Genomic DNA, 21841 nt, shown 5'->3' with positions numbered 1-21841 from the left:
AGTCCTTGAAGCTGAGAAAGGGTTCAGGTTGAAGCAACAAATGAGGAATTCCTCTGAGAAGTAAGATTGTCTGGCACTTGCTGGACACATCAGATCTGTATTGCTGATATATAGGCTATGCCACATTCCTAAACTTGATAGTTTTTAAAGACAGAAATGCTGAGATTCCATGTCAATGTTCACACCACACACACATGCACACACACATAGATAATGTACTTTACTTTTTGTAACCAGATTTTCTCTGTTGAAAGTATTGGGTTCTAAAAATAAATTATAATGACAAAACCTTATGTATTTTTTTTGTTTGTTTTTTACTGTTCTAACCTTCCAAATTGAGGAATTGGAGTCCTCTTGCAATTTCCACACTTTCATGCAAAAGAATATATTTTCCTCAAACCAAAAGTTTGAAAAAAAATCTGATTTAAAGGACTCACTCAGTCTCCAACCAAGTATTAATCCTAGCTTTCAGACAACTATTAAACTGGACTACACCACACTCTATTCTCTATTCATGTGAAAAGCATTCCCTGTTGTATTTTATAATGGTCCTTTAGAGTTCACCAAGAGCCACTAAGAGGAGATAGAAACAAAAGGAATATTATTGGGGACAAAAATGTTGCTGTTACTTCATCAAAAGAACCATTATGACAAAATTCTCCTAGGTATCAAGACTAGAAAAAGCATTTTTTTCTCTGTGAATGAACTGGTAAACTCCCTGTTTAGATAATAAAATATACAAATCACATCAAGTTGTTTTATCAGTTGTTTCTGTTTCTGCTGATTCATGATGGGTTTTTCATTTTTCATTGTGGATTCACCCTTCATTAATTACAGTTGTTTACAACTGAGGCACTTTTAGTTGCATTTAAAGGACAATATTTGTTTTTTCTTTAATATTTTATTACTAAAACCATATTTTAAATGCCTCAAAATTAATACTAACTACAAAGTCTATTCTTATTGTTGTTTTCTTTTTAAAATAGTTTCTTAAATATTCTATAACTATTCTTTCACAGATAGTTCTAATATATAATCAGAAAAATAGCGGACATTTTTAAGAAAATCATATATATTCTGTTTAGAAAACACACAATGTGTTATTCTCCCAAAGTCAGGGATTCTCTTCCACTGAAAAATGTTCCTCTAATATAAGATTTACAGACACTTCTCTAGGCCTTCCCCCTATTAGCTGTTCTATGCTAAAAGTATAGGAAGTCTGCAGTGTAAGATGCACTGATAATTACATGGCAGTTTCACAAAAAAAACTAGAAGTACCAATAAGTGTGTTCTAAACAATAAGTCAGAGGACACACCACTCATCCCCAATCCTGTACTACAGTGACAAAGCACATACTTTACAATATCATTTTTAAATTAGGCCCTGGATTTTCATTTAACATAGGTTTTCATACTGATATGATAGAGATGTTTTGTAATGAGAGTTAAATGAGGTTAAAAACAGGACAAAGGCCATATTTTTATAGTACTTTAAATAGATCAAGATGCTAGAGTTCTTTTGTTTAATAGCACTTCCAGAAAGTAAATTTATATGCAGTTCAAGCACTTGAAACTGTAATTTATTCGTCAGCATCGCTTTCTGTAGCTATTCTTCATGAAACAGCATCATGATACTTTGCAATGGAACCTGATTTTGCAACCTGATATTACTTGTGTGTGCTGATAAAGGAGGAACAATGATTGTATTCTTCTTCTTTTGCATACTATGAATTTAAATTTCAATTAAATCAGATTAAATATTCTGGTCTCTGCCATCTTTATTTAACATTCGTGGCTCGGCCGCAGGCCGCCTCCACTGCCGCGGGATGTAGCTGGGGGACCGCAGCCCCCAGCAGAGGCTGCCCACCCGGCCGTAAGTTTCCTCGGGGCTGGCCGGTGGGCGGCGACTCGGCCTGCGCACGGACTCCGGCAGCCCCAGCCCAGGCCTGAGAAGCGGACAGCCACGAAGTAGCCCGCCTCGAGGTCCCCAGGGTCCCCCGCTCCCGGGCTGGAGCGGGCGCGGGCCTCCCAGCTTCCGGTGGTCGGGCTGGTAAACATTTTCGGCCCCTCCCACTGCGCGCCGCCTGCTAGGCGGCCTCCAAATCCGCAGCCCCGGTGCGGGTGGGCTGCTAGTGCCCAGCTGTCCCCCGGCGCCCGGCATCCCTGTGTTTGCCATCACAGGGAGATCTCTGCACCCTGGGGCTGAGAGACCCCAGCCTTTTCCCAAGCTGAAGCTGCAGGATACTGAGGTACCAGCCAGATGTCTTCCCACAAAGGATCTGTGGTGGCACAGGGCAACGGGGCTCCTGCCAGAAACAGGGAAACTGACTCGGTGGAACTGGCTGGACTGGGACCCATGCTAGAAGAGAAAGGCAAGCGGGTAATTGCCAACCCAAACAAGGCTGAAGAAGAACAAACATGCCCAGTGCCCCAGGAAGAAGAGGAGGAGGTACGGGTACTGACACTTCCCCTGCAGGCCCACCATGCCATGGAGAAGATGGAGGAGTTCATATATAAGGGCTGGGAGGGGCGTTGGAGGGTCATCCCATATGATGTACTTCCTGACTGGCTGAAGGACAATGACTATCTGCTACATGGCCACAGACCACCCATGCCCTCCTTTCGTGCTTGCTTCAAGAGCATCTTCTGCATCCACACAGAAACTGGCAACATCTGGACCCATCTGCTTGGTTTCGTACTATTTCTCTTTTTGGGAATCTTGACCATGCTTAGACCAAATATGTACTTCATGGCTTCTCTTCAGGAGAAAGTGGTTTTTGGCATGTTCTTTTTGGGTGCAGTGCTCTGCCTCAGCTTCTCCTGGCTCTTCCACACCGTCTATTGTCATTCAGAGAAAGTCTCCCGGACTTTTTCCAAACTGGACTATTCAGGGATTGCTCTACTGATTATGGGGAGCTTTGTCCCCTGGCTCTATTACTCCTTCTACTGCTCCCCACAGCCTCGGCTCATCTACCTCTCCATCGTCTGTGTCCTGGGCATCTCTGCCATCATTGTGGCACAGTGGGACCTGTTTGCCACTCCTAAGCACTGGCAAACAAGAGCAGGAGTGTTCCTGGGACTTGGCTTGAGTGGTGTTGTGCCCACCATGCACTTTACTATCGCTGAGGGCTTTGTCAAGGCCACCACAGTGGGCCAGATGGGCTGGTTCTTCCTCATGGCTGTGATGTACATCACCGGAGCTGGCCTTTATGCTGCTCGGATTCCTGAGCGCTTCTTTCCGGGAAAGTTTGACATATGGTTCCAGTCCCATCAGATTTTACACATCCTGGTGGTGGCCGCAGCCTTTGTCCATTTCTATGGGATCTCCAACCTTCAGGAATTCCGTTATGGCCTGGAAGGTGACTGTACTGATGACTCCCTTCTCTGAGCCTTCCCACCTTGAGGTGGAGGAGGAATTTCCCAAGTGCTTTTAAAAATAACTTCTTTGCTGAAGTGAGAGGAAGAGTTTGAGTTGTCTGTTTCTAGAAGAAACCTTAGTGAATTCAGTAAGGCTTCAGCTCACTTTCACAGCCACTGGGCAATAAACTTTCCATTCCCTTTCCCCTAGCTGGGGAGGGTGGGGATGGTCAACATAGTCATCCCCTTCCTTGGCAGTCACCCTCCTCGGCAAGACAAGTACCATTCCCTCACAGAGACAGTACTTTGAAGCTCATTTTGAGATCTTACTCCCTTCTTCAACCATTTTGGGAAAAAATTATGGACTGGGACTCTTCAGAAATTGTTTTCTTTTTTCCTGAAAGAAAATGTCCCTCTCTTACCCCCTGTCCTTACTTTGTAACCTGGCTTATAACAGGCTATCCATTTTTGTAGCACACTTTTCAAAAACAATTATAACCTGGTCCCATCTTTCTAGGGCCTAGATCTGCTTACATAGCAGGAAGAATAAGACACCGACTTTTACATAGCCCGGCTAATCATGGAAGTGTGTCCAGGCTTCAAATAACTTGAGTTTTAATTTTTTTTTCTTGGCAGAGTAATGTAAAATTAAACTGGGGAAAGATATTTAATATTTAATACTAAGCTTTAAAAAGAAACCTGCTATCATTGCTATGTATCTTGATGCAAAGATTATGATGATAATAAAAGAAAGTACAGCAGACACTTGGCATTCAAAGATTTAAAAAAAAAAAACATTAGTGGTGATTAGTTTCTAATTTCTGTTGCTACTGATATCAGCTTTATGGCCTCCTATCTGTGATTATGTAGTCGAGGCATTCACACCTTTCCATTATATTTATTTGTATTTTGAATTTACAAGGTTTTAAAACTTAACGTTTAACTAAGTGTGAAATGTTTCAAATTAAGAACCACAGTTTCAGAGGCAGTAAAGCACAATCTGGGTTGTTGAAATCTATAGCTGGTAAAAGTTTGAAGCTAATTTTAAGTCATGTTTTATTTTCTCTTAAAAAATGAGCAAATAAATATGTACAGGATTTTCTAGGTACATTTGGATCCAGTGGGGAATATCAAAAGAAACTAATTCACGAGGTACTTATAGAAATAGATTTGAGAAAGTAGATTTGGATCATAAACTTAATTTATAATTTTTTACATAATCTTCTAAAATATAATCCTCTTCTATTAACTTTATTTTTCTCCTTTTATTTTCTTTTTAACCTTATGACCCTTTTGACTCACTTCTATTTCTGTTCCATTTTATAAGTAGGCAAATAATATCTTCAATTGATATTATACAATTGCTTTATGTCATTCACATTTAATATTTCCTTCATTTCATTTGATAAAAAGAAGCAGCATCAAAGTTTTTGATGCTCTCTAGTTTGTGGGAAACTGTGGGTGGCAATTTAAAAGGGTGTTAGAAAATTATCCCCTAAAGACATTTTAGGTTAAACAACTTTCAGAATAAGATCAGAACTAGCCCAACGGTATTGGAATGAAAGGGTGATGCGGGTGGTAAAAGGTGGCTTGTGGCTAGAAACTAATTAGCATTGCATAAATTACTAACCAAATTTCCTTTTTCAAATATAGATATGATTTATTCCAGGGAGGGTCTTGGTATAATTGACCTAAATATCGACCTATTTTTGCTATCTTTCCCTGGTATTAAATAAAAGACTTTTGATAAATGGGATTTGTCAAGTGACTTTAAATATATTATTTCATTAACAATTTAATGTTTGCTAAATCTATAATGCATATACAAAATGCTGTCTCTAATTTTTTTTACTGTAATAATCTTGTCTGCATTTAAAATAAGAATTAAGTACATGAGCACATGTGAAGCACTTTAGAACAGGGTTTGGCAAATTTTAAATAATTATTTTATGTAAGTTATTGTATTTATTGTTGTATGTCTATTCATTCCAGTATTCCAAAATCCAATTTTCTACACACACACATTTGAGACTGTAGAAGTTTGTTAGAAGTTTAGCAGGGTTCTTGGATTTTCAGCTTTGTTAAGATTATCCAGCATAAATTAACAATAGGTGGAATATTTTCATAGATATTTAAAATAATTTATTTTCACATTATCTTAAAAGACATGTCTAATGTTGTGAAATGATTTCAATCACATAAATCGATCTTGTATATAAATCTGTTTTAGTAGTAATTTATATTTACAAATTTTAAGTTTCAAAAATTTTTAATATATTCTTTTCATTTTTTAGACTGACCAACAAAGAACAGAGATAATACCTATTGAACATTAGGACTATGCATAGATATTATAACAGCCCTTTTAGGGAAGATGCTAATATTCTAAATACAAGACAATCATTCTTCCTGGTCATAAGTGCTAACCAGAGAATCCGAACAAATGCTTCCTAAAGAATTCAGGATACTTTGAAAGAAAAGTTCTTTGAGGATGTCCAGGAATTTATGAAGCAGAGGAATGAAAGGCTTTTGGAGGGAGAATGCTTGTTCCAAGATGCTGTCATTTTTCTATATTTGCAACACTATGATAAACAATCCTCTGTTAAACTGCCTTTATTTTAGTAGAACATTGGAACTGAACCCTGCAACACTTGAGAGCTTGCCAATAATCCCTGGAGTTTAAATAACTTTGATTATGCAGGGAAATGTAGGCTATCATGTCTTTATCTCCCAGTGACTTTATAATTACTGAGCAATTTCTAGAGAGAAGTACATCCAAATATAGACTTTCTTAGACATGTTTAAGTACTTGGTGAATTTCCCAAGCACTTAGGGTTTGAAGACAGGAAAACTGAGATTTTTGACATTACAGCTGGTTGAGATTTGATTTTATCTTATTTTATTTCAGTAGTAGGAATTGAGCCCAGGGACACTTTACTACTGAGCAACATCCCAGTCTTTTTCAGTTTTTGTTTTTGTTTTTAATTTTGAGACAGGGTCTCACTAAGCTGCTGGGCCAGGCCTTCATTTTGTGATTTTACTGCCTTAGCCTCCCAAATGACTGGGATTACAGGCATGCACCACTCAGACCTAGCTTAGTTAAGATAAATTTTAAACCATGATATTTAATTTGAAGTTGCTATTACAATATCAGTTGGTAATATTTTGGGAAGAATATAAATAAAAACCAGTGTAATAGAACAAAGCATGAAAACAAAGCAATGAGGCATAAATAATTAGGTGAATCAAATTAACACAAAAGTTTTTCAATCAGATGATAACTGATTAATGGATTGGCTTTGTAAACAAAGAATTTTAAGGATAGTTTATTGTAAAAATAATATAATAACACTGTCTTAGCTCAGGTTTCCATAACAAAATACTATAGACTGGGTGGATTTAAAAATATAAATACATTTTCTCACAATTGTCAAGGCTAGAACTTCAAGATCAGGGTGCAAGGATGAGTTGTTTGGGTGAGGGTTCTCTTCCTGGCTTTCAGACTAGTGTCTTCCAGTGAAGGTATTTTCATATGACCAATAAAGTAGTTACCCTGGTTTCTCATTTTGTAAGGCACTAGTTCCTTTATGAGGATCTCACCATCATGAGGGCCAGAGTTTTTGGAGAAGCACTCAGACTATAGAAAGTATTTAGAGTTGTTGGCTATTTATTTTGGGAAGTACTGGACAAACGCTTCGGAGCTAATAGTGAATTACATGGGTTCATGAAATCCCTACTTACTACATCCTTACTGGTGACTGTAGGTACTTTTTCCACTTTCTGAGCATTAATTTCCTCATCTGTTAAGTAAAAGGTAATAATAATACTTTGAAATGATATTTAGAACTATAAATGTTAAAATACTTATATCTTCACAAAAGTGCCTGGTACATGGGAAGGTCTGAATAAATGCTCATAGTATGTTTTTTGTTTGTTTGTTTGTTTGTTTTTTAATTTACTGTATCTTAACACTGATATTAAAATTGTGTTCCTGAAATTCAGGGGACTGGTAGTCTCTAAATTCTGCATGTCTCTGTTATAGCAAAAGCAGCTAATATAACAGCTCTAAAATAATCTGAGATTTGCATGGTTTTATAGGTTTGCAGCTCTGTTCACTTAACGAAGTCTTTATTTACTCATTTAGTCAGTTTGTATAAATAATCTTAAATATTCAGAGTTGGATATTCAGAGTTGCTAGATTTTCATTGAAGTTATAATATTGTCAAAGTATGTCACCTTGCACTGGCTACTTTAACTAGATTCACACTGATTAGAATTGAAGTTTTCAGTTTAAGGACTTCTTTTCTGGAAAGAACTTTCCACTAAATCTATAATAGTAAGTGGCCAAAGGAGAGAGTTAAAATAATACTTTTACATATTTCAAATGATGCAAAAAAAATAAAGTCAACTTAAAAAACATTAATGATACTTTAGAAATCTTGCAAAGGGTCATTTCCACATAATTCTAGTTGACTGAAATTATAGTTTTAAGAACTTAAATCTAAATCTTATAATCTTAGGATTATAGAGAACATTATTTATTTTTGAAGAGATAATTATTAAAAATGACAGTAAATGAGATGGAAAATAAACTTTTAAATATGTATAAAGTAAACAACCAAACCTCTTGAAAAGTGTAATGAATTTCCAAATGATATAATTTTTAATCATTTTCCCATATTAAAAATCATCTGAAATTAATGTGTTTAAAGGAAAAATATTAGCATTATGTGGTGTTTTTGTTAGAAAAAAAATCTATTAATGGAGGTAAAATTCTTACCAAAATCTAAACTATTAAATACTATCATTTTGAAATATAATTATTTGAAGATTTCCAATATATAAAAATTTCCAATATATTTGCTACCACTCATACATTTACATGTATATATTTATTTAGATTATTTAACCTGTTCATATGGTGATCTATAACATGATACAATTACTTTCTACTCTCTATTTTTAATATAGTTTGACACATAATTGAAACTATACAAAATATTATTTTTAATTATATGATTAAGGAACTATTTGGGGTAAATTTAAACTAATGGTCATCTAGCTTTTATTTAGGTATAAAAACACATGATGTGTGTACTTCAATCACAATATTTAGAAATCTAATTTTAAAGACTTTATGTTTTAATAAAAATAAGAAAAATTCAGGTGTCATTAAAGCAATCTGTGAAATACTGATAATAGTTCACTGGGAGCATTCTGTATATTTCATTCTATATAAAATTAATCTTCTACCTTAGTTATATCTATTTGGGTTCATTTTTAAACCAAGATAGAAAGTTCAAATTTAAATATTAGAAGTATACAAATAATATCATGCCATCTATTTATCTATAATAATGCAACAGTATTTCAAAACTCACTAATCAGTTTTATTTGTTCATAAATACATATAATAGTTTTTGCCATCAAAAGGAGATAATTGGATTTATCAGTTTTTCTATAAGATATGATATTTAAGTTGCCTATACCAACTTACTGTACTTGATTACATGTTAAGACCATTTTTTACCCATATATTCATCTGTGAAAGAAAGAAAGAAGAAAGGAAGACAGAAAGAAAGCAAAACAGAAAGAAAACCAGAGAAGAGAAGCAGGGTTTGTTTTAGAATACACATTGTTTTGGGTGAGCAAAGAATGTTATTTTTACTTTTTAAGAATTTTGAAAAAGGCTTGTTCTGCTTATAGCACCTGAAAGTTTAAACTAGAATCCCTCTAAATTATACTGAACCTGTGTTTTTATCCCATCATTTCTGAAATTCAAAACTTTGCTGCTTCTAAGCTATTTCCTTGTAAAATCTTTAAAGCTTTGATCAATTATTTTTTTTATTATTAGTTGTTCAAAACATTACAAAGCTCTTGACATATCATATTTTATACATTTGATTCAAGCGGATTATGAACTCCCATTTTTACCCTGTATACAGATTGCAGAATCACATTGGCTACACATCCACTTTTTTACATACTGCCATACTAGTGTATGTTGTATTCTGCTGCCCTTTCTATCCTCTACTATCCCCCCCACTTCCCCTCCTCTCCCCTCCCCTCCCCTCTTCTCCCATCTTCTCTCTTTACCCCATCTACTGTAATTCATTTCTCTCTCTTGTTTTTTCCCCCTTTCCCCTCACTTCCTCCTATATGTAATTTTGTATAACAGTGAGGGTCTCCTTCCATTACCATGCAATTTCCCTTCTCTCTCCCTTTCCCTCCCCCCTCTTGTCCCTGTTTAATGGTGACCTTCTTCTCATTGATCAATTAATTTTAATCTCTATTGGAGCATGAATTTGAGATTTGTCAAATCAAATTGTAATGGTTTTACAAATTTATAAAAAAAATTGAATGTAAGACTACATTACACTGAAATGCAATTGATTTCAAAGATGATATTAGAAGAACAATCAAGAGAGACTTGGAGTTTGGAAATTTGGGTTTGATTTCTCACTCTTTACTACCATGTTGGGTAAGTTGCTTAACAAAGCTGAGCCTTCTGATCTTATAACAGAGAGAAAAATAAAATGCCTCATTTATCTCACAGAGTGGTTGTAAAGATGAAATGCGATAATATATGTATTAAAGCTCATAGTAAAACTTTACCCACAAAAATTATGTGTGGCCATTGGTTTAGTAAATATAATAGTGCTTAATGAATCACATCTAAAATAAAATTCAAACAGCTATCCTTCTTAAAGGGATTTTATTCTGCCATTAAATGTGTGATTTTGTTTACTGGAAACCACCACTAATTAAAGTGTGGTTGATGTTCATGCTGTTTGCATTTGTCCAGTTTTTTACCCATCATCTACTGATAGTAATTCATGAGCATTTAAAATGTACAGCAACAGTCTGCTACAGCATGGCCTATCTCACATCTCCCTCGCTCATGCTGGGTTTACACAATGGAGCCTGCTGAGACAAAACAGTTTCACAGTATTCTTAGGGTGAATTGCTTTCCATTTATCCAGGATAAATCAAATTCTAAGGAATTCATTCCAAAAGCCTAGTCTAAAAAATGCAAAATAGAAAAACAGCAGAATAAAATATATAGTTTTTCTTTGCAAAATCAATTATATTTATACCTCTTAAGGTCAATGTGAATGTAAAAGGGCAAAATAAAAGGTATAATTACAAATGTAATATTTGTAATAAAACTGTTTTTCCATTTAGATTTTATTAGAAAAGATGATTCAAAAAATAAGTACAGCTACAAATATCTCTCATTTTTATGGTAGTAGAGAGTAACATTAATTTTGCAAGTACCAATACCAATAAAGGGATGAATAGAAGTGATTATTAAAAAAATTAATAAAACTACAAGAAGTACAGCTATAGCCTGGTTTGGCTACACAATTTCAGTACATAACATCTTGAAAATCCAAATCAACATTGTCTTCAAAATCCAGTGTGAAGTATCATCTTTGAATGGCTTACTTCATTATTCAAGACTGTAGCAATGAGTACCCTAAATTTGCCCTCACTCTCTAGTGAGGGGGCCTAATGCTCTTCCACTGGATCAGTACAAAACTCTCAGCCTGCAGATAGTCATGAGAATGGTCTCACAATGGGTCATGTGTGTACCACATAGAGAGTTTAGTGTATGAAAAACAAAGTGAAGAGTAGATAGCACTTGGGTTCATTGTGATAAAGTGATTTTGGTATTATACAGATGAACGTTCAAATCTTATACCAACAAAACCTAGACATTTAGTTTACTAATGTGTAAAAATGGCATAGTGACATTTACTTCATTGGGACTCTTATAGTACTGAAAAGATTTGTTAAAATTTGTACCTAATTCTGAAAGTTGACACATAACTTTAAACAACCATTTGATCAAGGAAGAAATTAAAAGTAATGAATAAATGTCTTGAAACAAATAAAATTGTAGATGCATTAAACAAAGCCAAGAGATGCAGAAAAGGGATATATATAAGGAAGTGAGTAGAAATCAATGCTCATATCAAGAAGCAGAAAGATCTCAAATTAAAAATTGAAAAAAAATACTTGTTTTTATATATCAAAATATTATAAATTGAAAAAAAATAAACAAAAATTTAGTATAATGAATAACTAATGAACATCATAGTAGAAATAAATAAAATGGAGATCAAAAGATGAAGAACTGATTTTTCAAAAGATGAATTCTCAAATAGCTAGTCTAGTAGATTCCGACAGATATGCTAGAGATCATTAGAGACTGTTGTGAACAACTGCCTGCCAAAAACCAGATACAATAAAATAAATAGACAAGTTCTTGGACACACACATAGTGTTCAAATGTTAAATCACAATAAAATAGAAAACCCAGACTAATAATAGGTAAAGTTAAAAATAAGTATTAGTAAAAATAAATAAAAATGTATTCTGTATTACATTAAAGAAAAACCCATGACAAGATGACTTCACTGCTTAATCATATGAAACACAAGAAGACGAGATATAGCAATGCAAAACTCCTCAACAAAATATTACCAAACTGAAAATGATAGCACTTTACTAAGTTTATTCACCATGATCAAGTGGAATTTACTGCAGGGATAAAACATTATTCAATACATGCAAATTAGCATACATTATGACATTTAATAAACATTTAAGAACCAAAAGCATATGATAATTTCAAGAGATGTACAACATGATTTTTATGATATGCAACATCACTTCATGATAAAAATGTGGAACAAATTGGGTATAGAGGAAATTAATCTTAACATAATAAAGACCATATATTATAAGCATGCAACTAATATGATTCTGAATTTGGTAAAGCTGAAAAATTTTCTTCAAAGATCTGGAATAAGATGTGGATTCTCAATTCACCACTTTTTAAAATATACTCCTAGAAAATTTGGAAAAGAGGAGACCCAACTTGGAAAAAAAGTCATATTTCAAATATTTGCACATGATATAATCTTATGCATAGAAAATCCCCCAAACTTCATCTCCCTAAATTAGCTATTAGAAAATAAATTATCTCAGCAGGATATACAATTTAAAAAAATCAATAGTGCTTCTAAACACCAATGGGAAATTATCTGAAATAGAAAGCAAAAAAGAAATTCCAATTGTAATAGCAATTAAAAATTAATAAACTCCCAAGGAATAAATTTCACAAAAGAGGTAAGTTATTTTTACAATAAAACCCATAAACCACCAATTAAAAGGTTGAAAAAGACACATACATATAAATAGAAAGGCATCTTGTGTTCATGGATAGGTAAAATCAATATTGTTGAAATGTTCATGTTAAACAAAATAATGCAGAGATTCTGTAAAAACCTATAAAAATACCAGTGACATTCTTCATAGATCTAGAGGGAAAACATCCTAAAATTTCTATGGAACCACAAAAATTCCCGAATAGTGAAAAACACATTGAGAAAAATGAACAAAGCAACAGGTATTCCACTACCTGACTTCAAATTGTACTATATATATAGGACAGAGGAAAACAAAACAGCATAATATAGTGTAAGAACAGACATACAGACCAGTGAAATGGAAAAAGGAATCCAGACATAAAAGTATGCATCTATAGCCAACTGATTTTCAAAAAAAGTTGCTAAAATATGCATTGTGAAAAAGACATTCTTTTCAACAGATGGTGGTGGGAAAAATGGATATTCCTATGCAGACAAATGATATTCAATGACTATCTTCCACCAGTTACAAAACCAACTCAAAACAAGTTAAATACTGAAAGTAAGACTCGGAACTATGAAACTATTCAGGCTTTTATATGGCTAATTTTAACTGTTTAAAATAAAATGAAAAAGCAAAAAGAAAATTTAAACCAGAAAAGTAATTAAAAATAAACAGAGGCATTTGAAAAATTCTAAGTTTGTCTATGTGGTAGAAAATAAAAGATTCTAGGAGAATAAATTAAGGATGTAAACTAGAAACTACTTGTTAGTGAGATTAGTATGAATAAATGCAATCATCAAGATAATGAGAATCTTAAGGGTAGCTTCAAGGCTACCACTTTCAGCACAGGCCCAGTGATCTAGCAGACAACATGATTTTGTAGGATGAGTAAGGACATTCTCCATGGAATCACTGCCCTGGACCACCCTGAGTCTCTTTAGCCTACATTGTGGTGTGGCTATTCCAACTGCTAGTCAAGTGACCTTATGTAAAAATCAACTCATTGCTCTAGAAGACACAAGCTATCAAACTTGGCAGAGTCCCTGTGTTGTTATTTCTGCAAGCCTGAATAATGCAAGATCTTGACTTAATGTTGCTTCCATTATTGAATTTGGACCTACTTTGCTAATTTCTACCTTTTGCAATGTGTGTCAGTTTTATGTCTGTTCTAACATTGAAGTTGTGAAGTAGCATACTTGTTTTAATTTTATAGCTCATAGCTGGAGTGAATTTACCCTAGGATGATTTATGCCTTATGTGCCTGATTCACAAAATAATCTGAATTTTGGATTTTTTATTTGACACTGAAATTAATTGAGACTTTACAGACATGGAGCTAGAAAATAGGTATTTTCCATGTGATAAAAACATGAAATTGGGGCTGTGGTGAAAATGCTGTCGTTTTTTTGTCTCCCCCAAATTTCATGAGTTCCATTTAATTCTCAATTTCACATATCAATGATATGTGGAGGTGAGGGTTTTTTGAAGTAATTAGGATTAGATGAAGTCATGAGGGTGGGGTTTTATAAGCAGATGGAGGAGGCCCAACCTAGCACATTTATTTTCTCACAGAATCTCCAGAAGATATCATCAGCATGTTCTTGTGCTTTCTGGAATCCAATACTGGGAGACAAGTAAACTTTCACTTTTTAAATAAACTTGTGGTATCCAGGTTCTTGTTACAACAACAGCAACTAGATTAAGAAAGCATAATTACTATAATAGATTGCAGAATGAAACTAGCAATCAGAGTAGACTGACTCCCAAAGTCCTATGCTTTGTCATGGTGTTCCTAGAAGAAAAAAAAAAATTCTTTTACTCTATGAACAGTGTGATTCTGCAATCTGTAATTAGAAAAATGAGAAATTATACCCCAATGATTCAAATGTATGAATTTGCCAAGATCATTGTAATGTCATGTGTAGCTAATAAAAAAAATAAAATTAAAAAAAAGAAACATCCCTGGAACAGAGAAGAAAAAAAATTCCTTTAAAATAATATTATAAGCACAATACTTCTGTAATTTCTATATCAAAGAAGATTCTGAAATAAGATCAAGATGTTATTTTTGAACAAATAGCTATCCTATTGTTGAGGGTGAGGAACAAAGTAGCATGTTTGACAACTCTGAATAAAGAAGGCAGAGTTCAAACATTGATATAGATAGAATAAAAAAGAATAAAACATCACTAGCCTTCAGGTTTAATATTTGTATTATTAGGGAGTCTCCAGGGAAATCCAATAGATATATATGTGTCGATCATGAATGTATATATGTGTATATATGTATAAATGTATATATAGGTTATGAGTATATATTTGTATTATGATGTGCAAATCTGTACATAGATACATGTTTAAATATACAGAAAGAAAAGGAAGAAGAGAAAATTATCATGAAAGTTGGTTCATATAATTATGGAAATGTCACATCCTCTATTCTCTCTCTAAGCTGGAGAACCAAGGGCCCTGTTGGTGTAACTTGATCTGTGTCTTAAATACTGAGAATTCCTCAGAACAATGAACCTCAATGCCTGAAGGCAGAGAAAATAAAAGTCTCAGATCCACTAGAGAAAATTTTTCTGTTCTTTATGTTTTTGTTCTATTCAAACTTTAAATGAATTATATGATAATGTCCCACAATCATAATAGCATACAATCTTTATTCAGTCTATTATTTACTCAGTGTACTAATTTGTCAGATAATCTCTTCCATTAACTTTAGAGATACACCCAGAAATGATGTTTTACCAGCTACCTGGACATCCTTTACTCGGTGAATTTGATACATAAAATTAACCATCACAAACCCAACCTCTGTAGCTAGGCACTCCCATACTTAGTATCCAAATAACAACAATACCAAGATCATAATTACTCCTTACCGAACACAAGTATCATACATTCTACTAAAAGAGCACACATTCTTTTTTTTTAAAAAAAAGAAAACATACAAATTACCTCCTGGAACAAATATTTATTATCTTAGCATAGCCTATATATTACTACATGAAAATATCACTACATTGGAGATATATATATATATATATATATATATATATATATATATATATATATGTATATGTGTGTTTATATATGTTTATAATATGTTAATTTGTTACATATATATATATATATATATATGTATGTGTGTGTGTGTGTGTGTGTGTGTGTGTGTGTGTGTGATATACACACACACACACACAGGAGTTAAAGATGTACCAATTTTTTTGAATAGATGTTCTCAAAATGAATTATTTTTTTTTCTCTGTATATTATTAAATGATCAATACTGAATCAAGGAGAGAAAAAACAATGTTAAATAAATTATGTCATCATATTGTAATGGAAAATTAGAAAAATTAAAATGTCACAATATTTTAAAACTAGAAAATATATTTAGGTAAGGTTTAATAATAAATGTCATTACTACACAAATAAATGCAGTACAGAGGAACTGAAACAGGTATAAATTAATGAAAAAATAGTGTGTATTTGCAATGTTTTCTAAAATAAATAGGTATTAAACTTTACTATAAAAAGAATCTAATCTACTCATAATCTTTTAAAATACAAGATTTGTTCCTTGAAAATCACCATTCAAATAATTGCAATCATTCTACCGACTATCTTATTATTATGTATGATTTTCTTCAAAATGTTTTTCAATTTAGTATCCATACTTCAGATAAATGAATAAAATAAACTAATTCATTATTATGTTGTTGTAAATAAAACAAAACATACAAAATGTTCAGTTTTTTACTGATTAGTACTATTCTTTAAAGGTAAAATTCATGCACTCATTGCTAATTTATACAATTGCTTATTATCACATGTGAACCAGAGTAAACCTTAAAATTTCAGATCAGTTAGCTGGACATTTCTGTAACCACCATATGTTATGGAAATAGTAAACAATTAGGTGAACAATCTCAAAGTTCCTATATAGTGTTAATAACTACTACTTGCTAAGTTGCTCTGCATAAAAAGTTGCTAAAATATCCACATTACTATTATCTTCTAAGTGATGGTTGAGTATATTTAGAATTTCTAATATTATACTAAAATTTGCATTTTCATTTGTTGTCATCTTGGTTTTCTCTATGATACTCAAAATTTAAATTCTTCTATTTAAAATACTTAAAGTTACAACTCAATTTAAATTTTAGTGCTAATGCATACAAGACATGTTTATATACTGAATGAGTGCAATGTTCTTTCTAGAATATCTATGAATAACTTAGCAGCTATGCTTCACTGTTCAATATTCATATAAATTATTTTAAAAATTAAAAGCTGGACATACGGTGCACACATGTAATCCTGGCTATTTGGAAAACTAAGGCAGTTGTTTAGGTAAGGCAGGAGGTTCATGACTTTGAGTCCACCCTAGGAAATTTAGTAAGACCCTATCTAAAAATAAAAGATGGAGCTAGGATTGGACCTCAGTTATAGAGCACATGATTAGATGGTGCAAGGATATAGGTTCAATTCCAAGAAACATATACACACAAAAAAAAATAGAAAAGAGAAAGAAAAAAGTAAAGAAGTTGTGAGTATATTTCCAATATGACATCAAAAATTCCCAGTGAAAACATCACACAAATTATTCTGCACAACTCGTTCCACTCTCGTTCTCTCTTTTAGAATTTCCACTCTCGTTCTCTCTTTTAGAATTCCCTTTATTCCATTTCCCTCGATTCCAAATAACTGTTGTTGGGTTCAACATGTACCTGGGGAGTAGAGCACTTGCCTAGCAGGCTGTTGGGCCTGGATTCATTCACCAGCTTCTTAAACACTTGGACAGTGGAATGAATCTGATCTAAACTTTCCTGTGTATGTGTATGAATACCCCACAGTGAAACTCACCATAATGTACATCCACGAGAAATTAATTAAAAAAAAAAGCTAGAAGTAAATAGCAGTTAGAACAGTGAAAAAGATAATAAGTGAGGGGAGAGGGAAGAGAAAGGAGAAGTGCTGGGGACTGAATTAGAATAAAGTATATTTCATGATTATATAATTATGTCAAAATAAATCCTATTGTTGTGATGTTATGTATAACTAAGAAGAACCAATAAAAATAATTAAAAAATTTAAAAATTAGATAAACAAATAAAAATTATTTGCTAAATTTTTAACTCAGTAGAAAGATAGTAGAATGAATTGCACATTACTTTCCTATGTCCATATATGAGTACACTACCAATGTAATTCCATATCATGTACAACTAGAAGAGTGGGAATATATACTCCATGTATGTATAATATGTTATATTGTCATGACAAGAACAAATTAAGAAATGAACTAATGACGACTTCACAATTGGCACCTTGCCAGTATTCTAGCTTCTTGAAAATATAATCACCCTACAATTGTGCTTGAAATCCTTTGCATGCTTGCATCTCTGTTTTTTTAATTTGTCCATTTTTCAGCTTTATAGTTTGCCATCATGTATATAAACTATAGTGTATTTATTTATCTATTAAATTATTTAATATTTGTTATGTATTCCTTTCTTACCCTGGCCTTTTAAAAATTAAAGTGTTTTTATGGATATATCAATGTGCTATTCATCTTATGATTTCACATATATGTTACATATAATATGTATATGTTTTACAGGCAAATATATAAAAATATATTAGATATAAAAATATGAGTGTATGTGTATAAGTTTTGAATAAACACAAATATATACATTATGTATGTTCATTTATAGAGAAAGCTTTAAAAAATAGAAAATACTTTGTTTATTTGGTAGTCCAAATTTTCTGCCACAAAATCTTATCTGAGCTTTCTCTTTTCAACTGCAGAAATACAGATGTCTGTGAAGAGCCTGATGGGACCACCATCACCCTTGAGGTCAGGTCCATAGAAACCATACAAAACTTTGAACCCAAATCCAAGTCAATGAGAGCATCCCCCTCTTACAAACAGAGTAAGATTATTTTCAAACAGCTGAAGAATAACAACACTCTCTCAGACTACAACACCCAGAAAGAGTCTACTTTGGATATTTTTTCATCTGCAAGGCAGAATCATAAAATGTACTTCTGACAGCTTACCCACAAGCACAGCTGGGTGAAGATGATCTAACATAAGTTTCCATGTTGTCAGCTGCCACAAGAAGTAACATCACACTAGTAATTTCTGCTCCAATAAGATAAAAAGATTGTTCACAGCCACTCCTTCCTCTTCAGCATAGCCTCCTGCTTCAGCCACAGCTCTGAGACTTCATTGAGATCTCCCTTTAGTTGATTGTGAAGGTTAAAAACAAAAACAAATCCACTTTGATGGCATATACTTTAAATGATTTTATGTATATTAAAAAATTAAATTGTGTTTATGATTAATGAGAATTGAAATATTTTTAAAAATGAAATTATTCTAAATTATATTATTCTCTTTATATTTAAGGTACAGAAATGTATAGAACAAAAATCAAAAATGTCTATCCTTTTTTAACTGAGAAATATCACAGGTACTACTGGGCAGAAGGTCACACTAATTGCTAAGGATCAATATGAAAGTGGGATCCTCTTGCCTCAGCCTCCATTTGCTGGGATTACAGGCATGCACCACAACACCTCCCTCATTGCCTACTTTTAAAGTGACAGTTAGTCCAAACATATTGAAATTTAATTTCTCAACAGGTGTTATATCTTGAACTAAATGTCACTTCCAAATCCTGGGAATGTCTCTGGCTCCCCTCTTTCATATACATACAGATGAAATATCTCATAATTATATATATTATAAACATCATGATTGGTGGGATCATATTCTCACAATATATTTCTTGCTGAATTAACATAAGTCATTCAAGGGAGAGTTTTCATCTTATTTGCTACATTTGTCAATCTAGTTGGTGTCTTAGGGTCAGCAATTGATTAAAGAAAAAGTTGTGCATATATACAAATTCTGTGTAATATATGTGTCAAATATAAGCTATAACTTAGTGTTTCTCTCTAAAACCGTGGTTTGATTTTAAATAACATGACATAAGGCTATGTTTGTGATATTTTCTTGAAAAGGTTATTGAAAAATAACTTGTATGCTTCTATATTTAACTATGATTGTTTACTGCCTCTGCTTGTATTTGTTTTCTTCTCTCAAATTCTCTTTAAATGGCAATTGAAATAGAGCAAATTATATTCCATGCTTATATGATGATGTCAAAATGAAAAACAATATTATATATAACTAAAATGCACTAATAAATAAAAAGGTTTTGATGTATTTTTATATAGTAAGGGGTAAATATAATTTATTTGAATTATAAAAAGGAGTGGGGTATTAACTGATGAGGTAATAATTTCTCAGTTATATGAGGACATAAAATAACTAACCATGTGTCGAGACCTACTGAGAATTTACAATAATCAAGAAGATGACTAGTAAAATAGAAATAATAGAAAATTAGAAGCAGTCCCACACTTATAATTTTATATTTAAAATTGTCTAACTAATGTTTCAAATATCTACAAATAGTAAATAATTCTGATACAATTGGTAAAACATTTAAAAAATTATTGTTTCTTAGTTTGAAATACATGCAACAAGTTGGAACTTGTTTTGTTTTTCAAAGTATATAAAAAATATTAAATGTGTAGAAAAACACTGAATAATAGTTTAAATTAGGGAAGAGATTTTTAAGACACAAAAAGAACAAGCCACCAAGAAAAAATTAGAAATTTTGAATAAATTAGCATTAAATTTTTGAATAGTAATATGTATATGAACAAAGCAAAATAAGATACTGTATACAGACAAATGAAATTAAATATTATTCAGAAACACCAAAAGAAATTAATGCTATTATCCAATCTTTTCGATCATAAAGAAATCCAATGCTAACCCAATCTTTTGTTATATCTGAATTTCACAGGATGGGTAATTTATAAAGAATACATACAACATTTTTTTTAATTCATTCATCCACTGATCTATACACAATAGCTAAATTATGATATCAATTAAGATTCCCTTCAGTGGATTTATGGATAAAGAAAACATGGTATGTTATGCAGCCATAAAAAATATTGATGTTTTTTAAAGGGAATTTTAAAAGTTTATCAAATATAATGTATAATGTATTATGCTTTCTCTATATAATTTTTGAGTGGATAGATATTTAGGTAAACATGACAATGATTGATAAAATATAAACTAACAATCATTAAATCTGTGTTTTCAGTATCTTGACATAGAATTTAAAATATTTTGGCAAATTGTTATGAGCCAGGTTTTATGGGCAGTGACTAAACAGATTCCATTTTACACTGAGACTCCATATCATGTAAGAAATGCTTCTCCCATGGGAACATTCTGCCTCCGTACCCACCAAGAGTTAAGTAGCATAGCATGTTTGGCAACACAAAATGGCAATTCTTATACAATGAAAAATTGTTCTTTTTTTTTGTTCCCATTTTTCTTGAAAAGTATACCTTGTTAGAGATTAGCTATCTAGACATTAGTAACCATTCTTTAACTTGTACTCAGGTAGGGTTGTTTTGACCCACTTCCTCTTCTGTTTATTATTTTACATCTCATGACATTTGTTTATGGTTTTGAATGATAGCAACAGCAACTTATGATTAATAAGGTTTTGACTATAAAATCCAAAATAAATATAAATATTAACAAATCCCAGGAGGGGGTCAAAGGGTCTACACCTGCTCTTTGGCCCAGCAGTTGGTGGATCCAGACCACCAGCTGGTGAATAAAATTTCCGACTCCTGATCAACTCAGTAATATATTGCTATCTCACCATAACAAAATACTAAACCAATTTTTAGTTTTTGATAAAAAAATTTTGTTAAATATATTTTATATTGTAGCCATGCTAAATATTTGAAGGTTGAATTTGGTATACTTTTGTATGTACAAATATTTTATGAAAAAAACATGTTTGAAATATTTAGTGAAAATAGCTTTTAAGTATATATCCTATACACTGACATCAAATTAAAATGAAATTCTATTTATAATAGTCTGTAAAGAAATTTCCCCCTGTGATGATACAGCAGACTGAATCATAGAAAATATGGAAGCATAGGAAAAATATGTGGTAATTATGGACATCTTTGTTAGATTAGAAAACAATAGTCAGAAAAGTTTTAAACTAAATTTCTTTCTGTGTTTTATGATCTATAGAAAGATCTGTAATGAAAATAATTGAAAACATTTAAGTCCATTTCATTGAATAATTAAAATTACTATTTGGTCATCAGTTGCTTCTCAACATACCTTAATAAAACAAAAATGAAATTTTTCTCAGATATCATGGTAGCCTGTATTTAGTTTCCATAATAA

General features: G+C 32.4%; 1 pseudogene; it reads left to right on the top strand.

Moving 5' to 3' along the window:
* Positions 1 to 2091: 2091 nt before the first annotated feature.
* LOC143641135 (adiponectin receptor protein 1 pseudogene) lies at positions 2092 to 3460 on the top strand (annotated as a pseudogene).
* The last annotated feature ends 18381 nt before the right edge of the window (positions 3461 to 21841 follow it).

This window comes from Callospermophilus lateralis, unplaced genomic scaffold (assembly GCF_048772815.1).
Source record: "Callospermophilus lateralis isolate mCalLat2 unplaced genomic scaffold, mCalLat2.hap1 Scaffold_86, whole genome shotgun sequence".
NCBI classification, from domain to species: Eukaryota; Metazoa; Chordata; class Mammalia; order Rodentia; family Sciuridae; genus Callospermophilus; species Callospermophilus lateralis.
The sequence above is the reverse complement of the archived record's forward strand: the minus strand, read 5'-3'. Positions and strand labels throughout refer to the sequence as shown.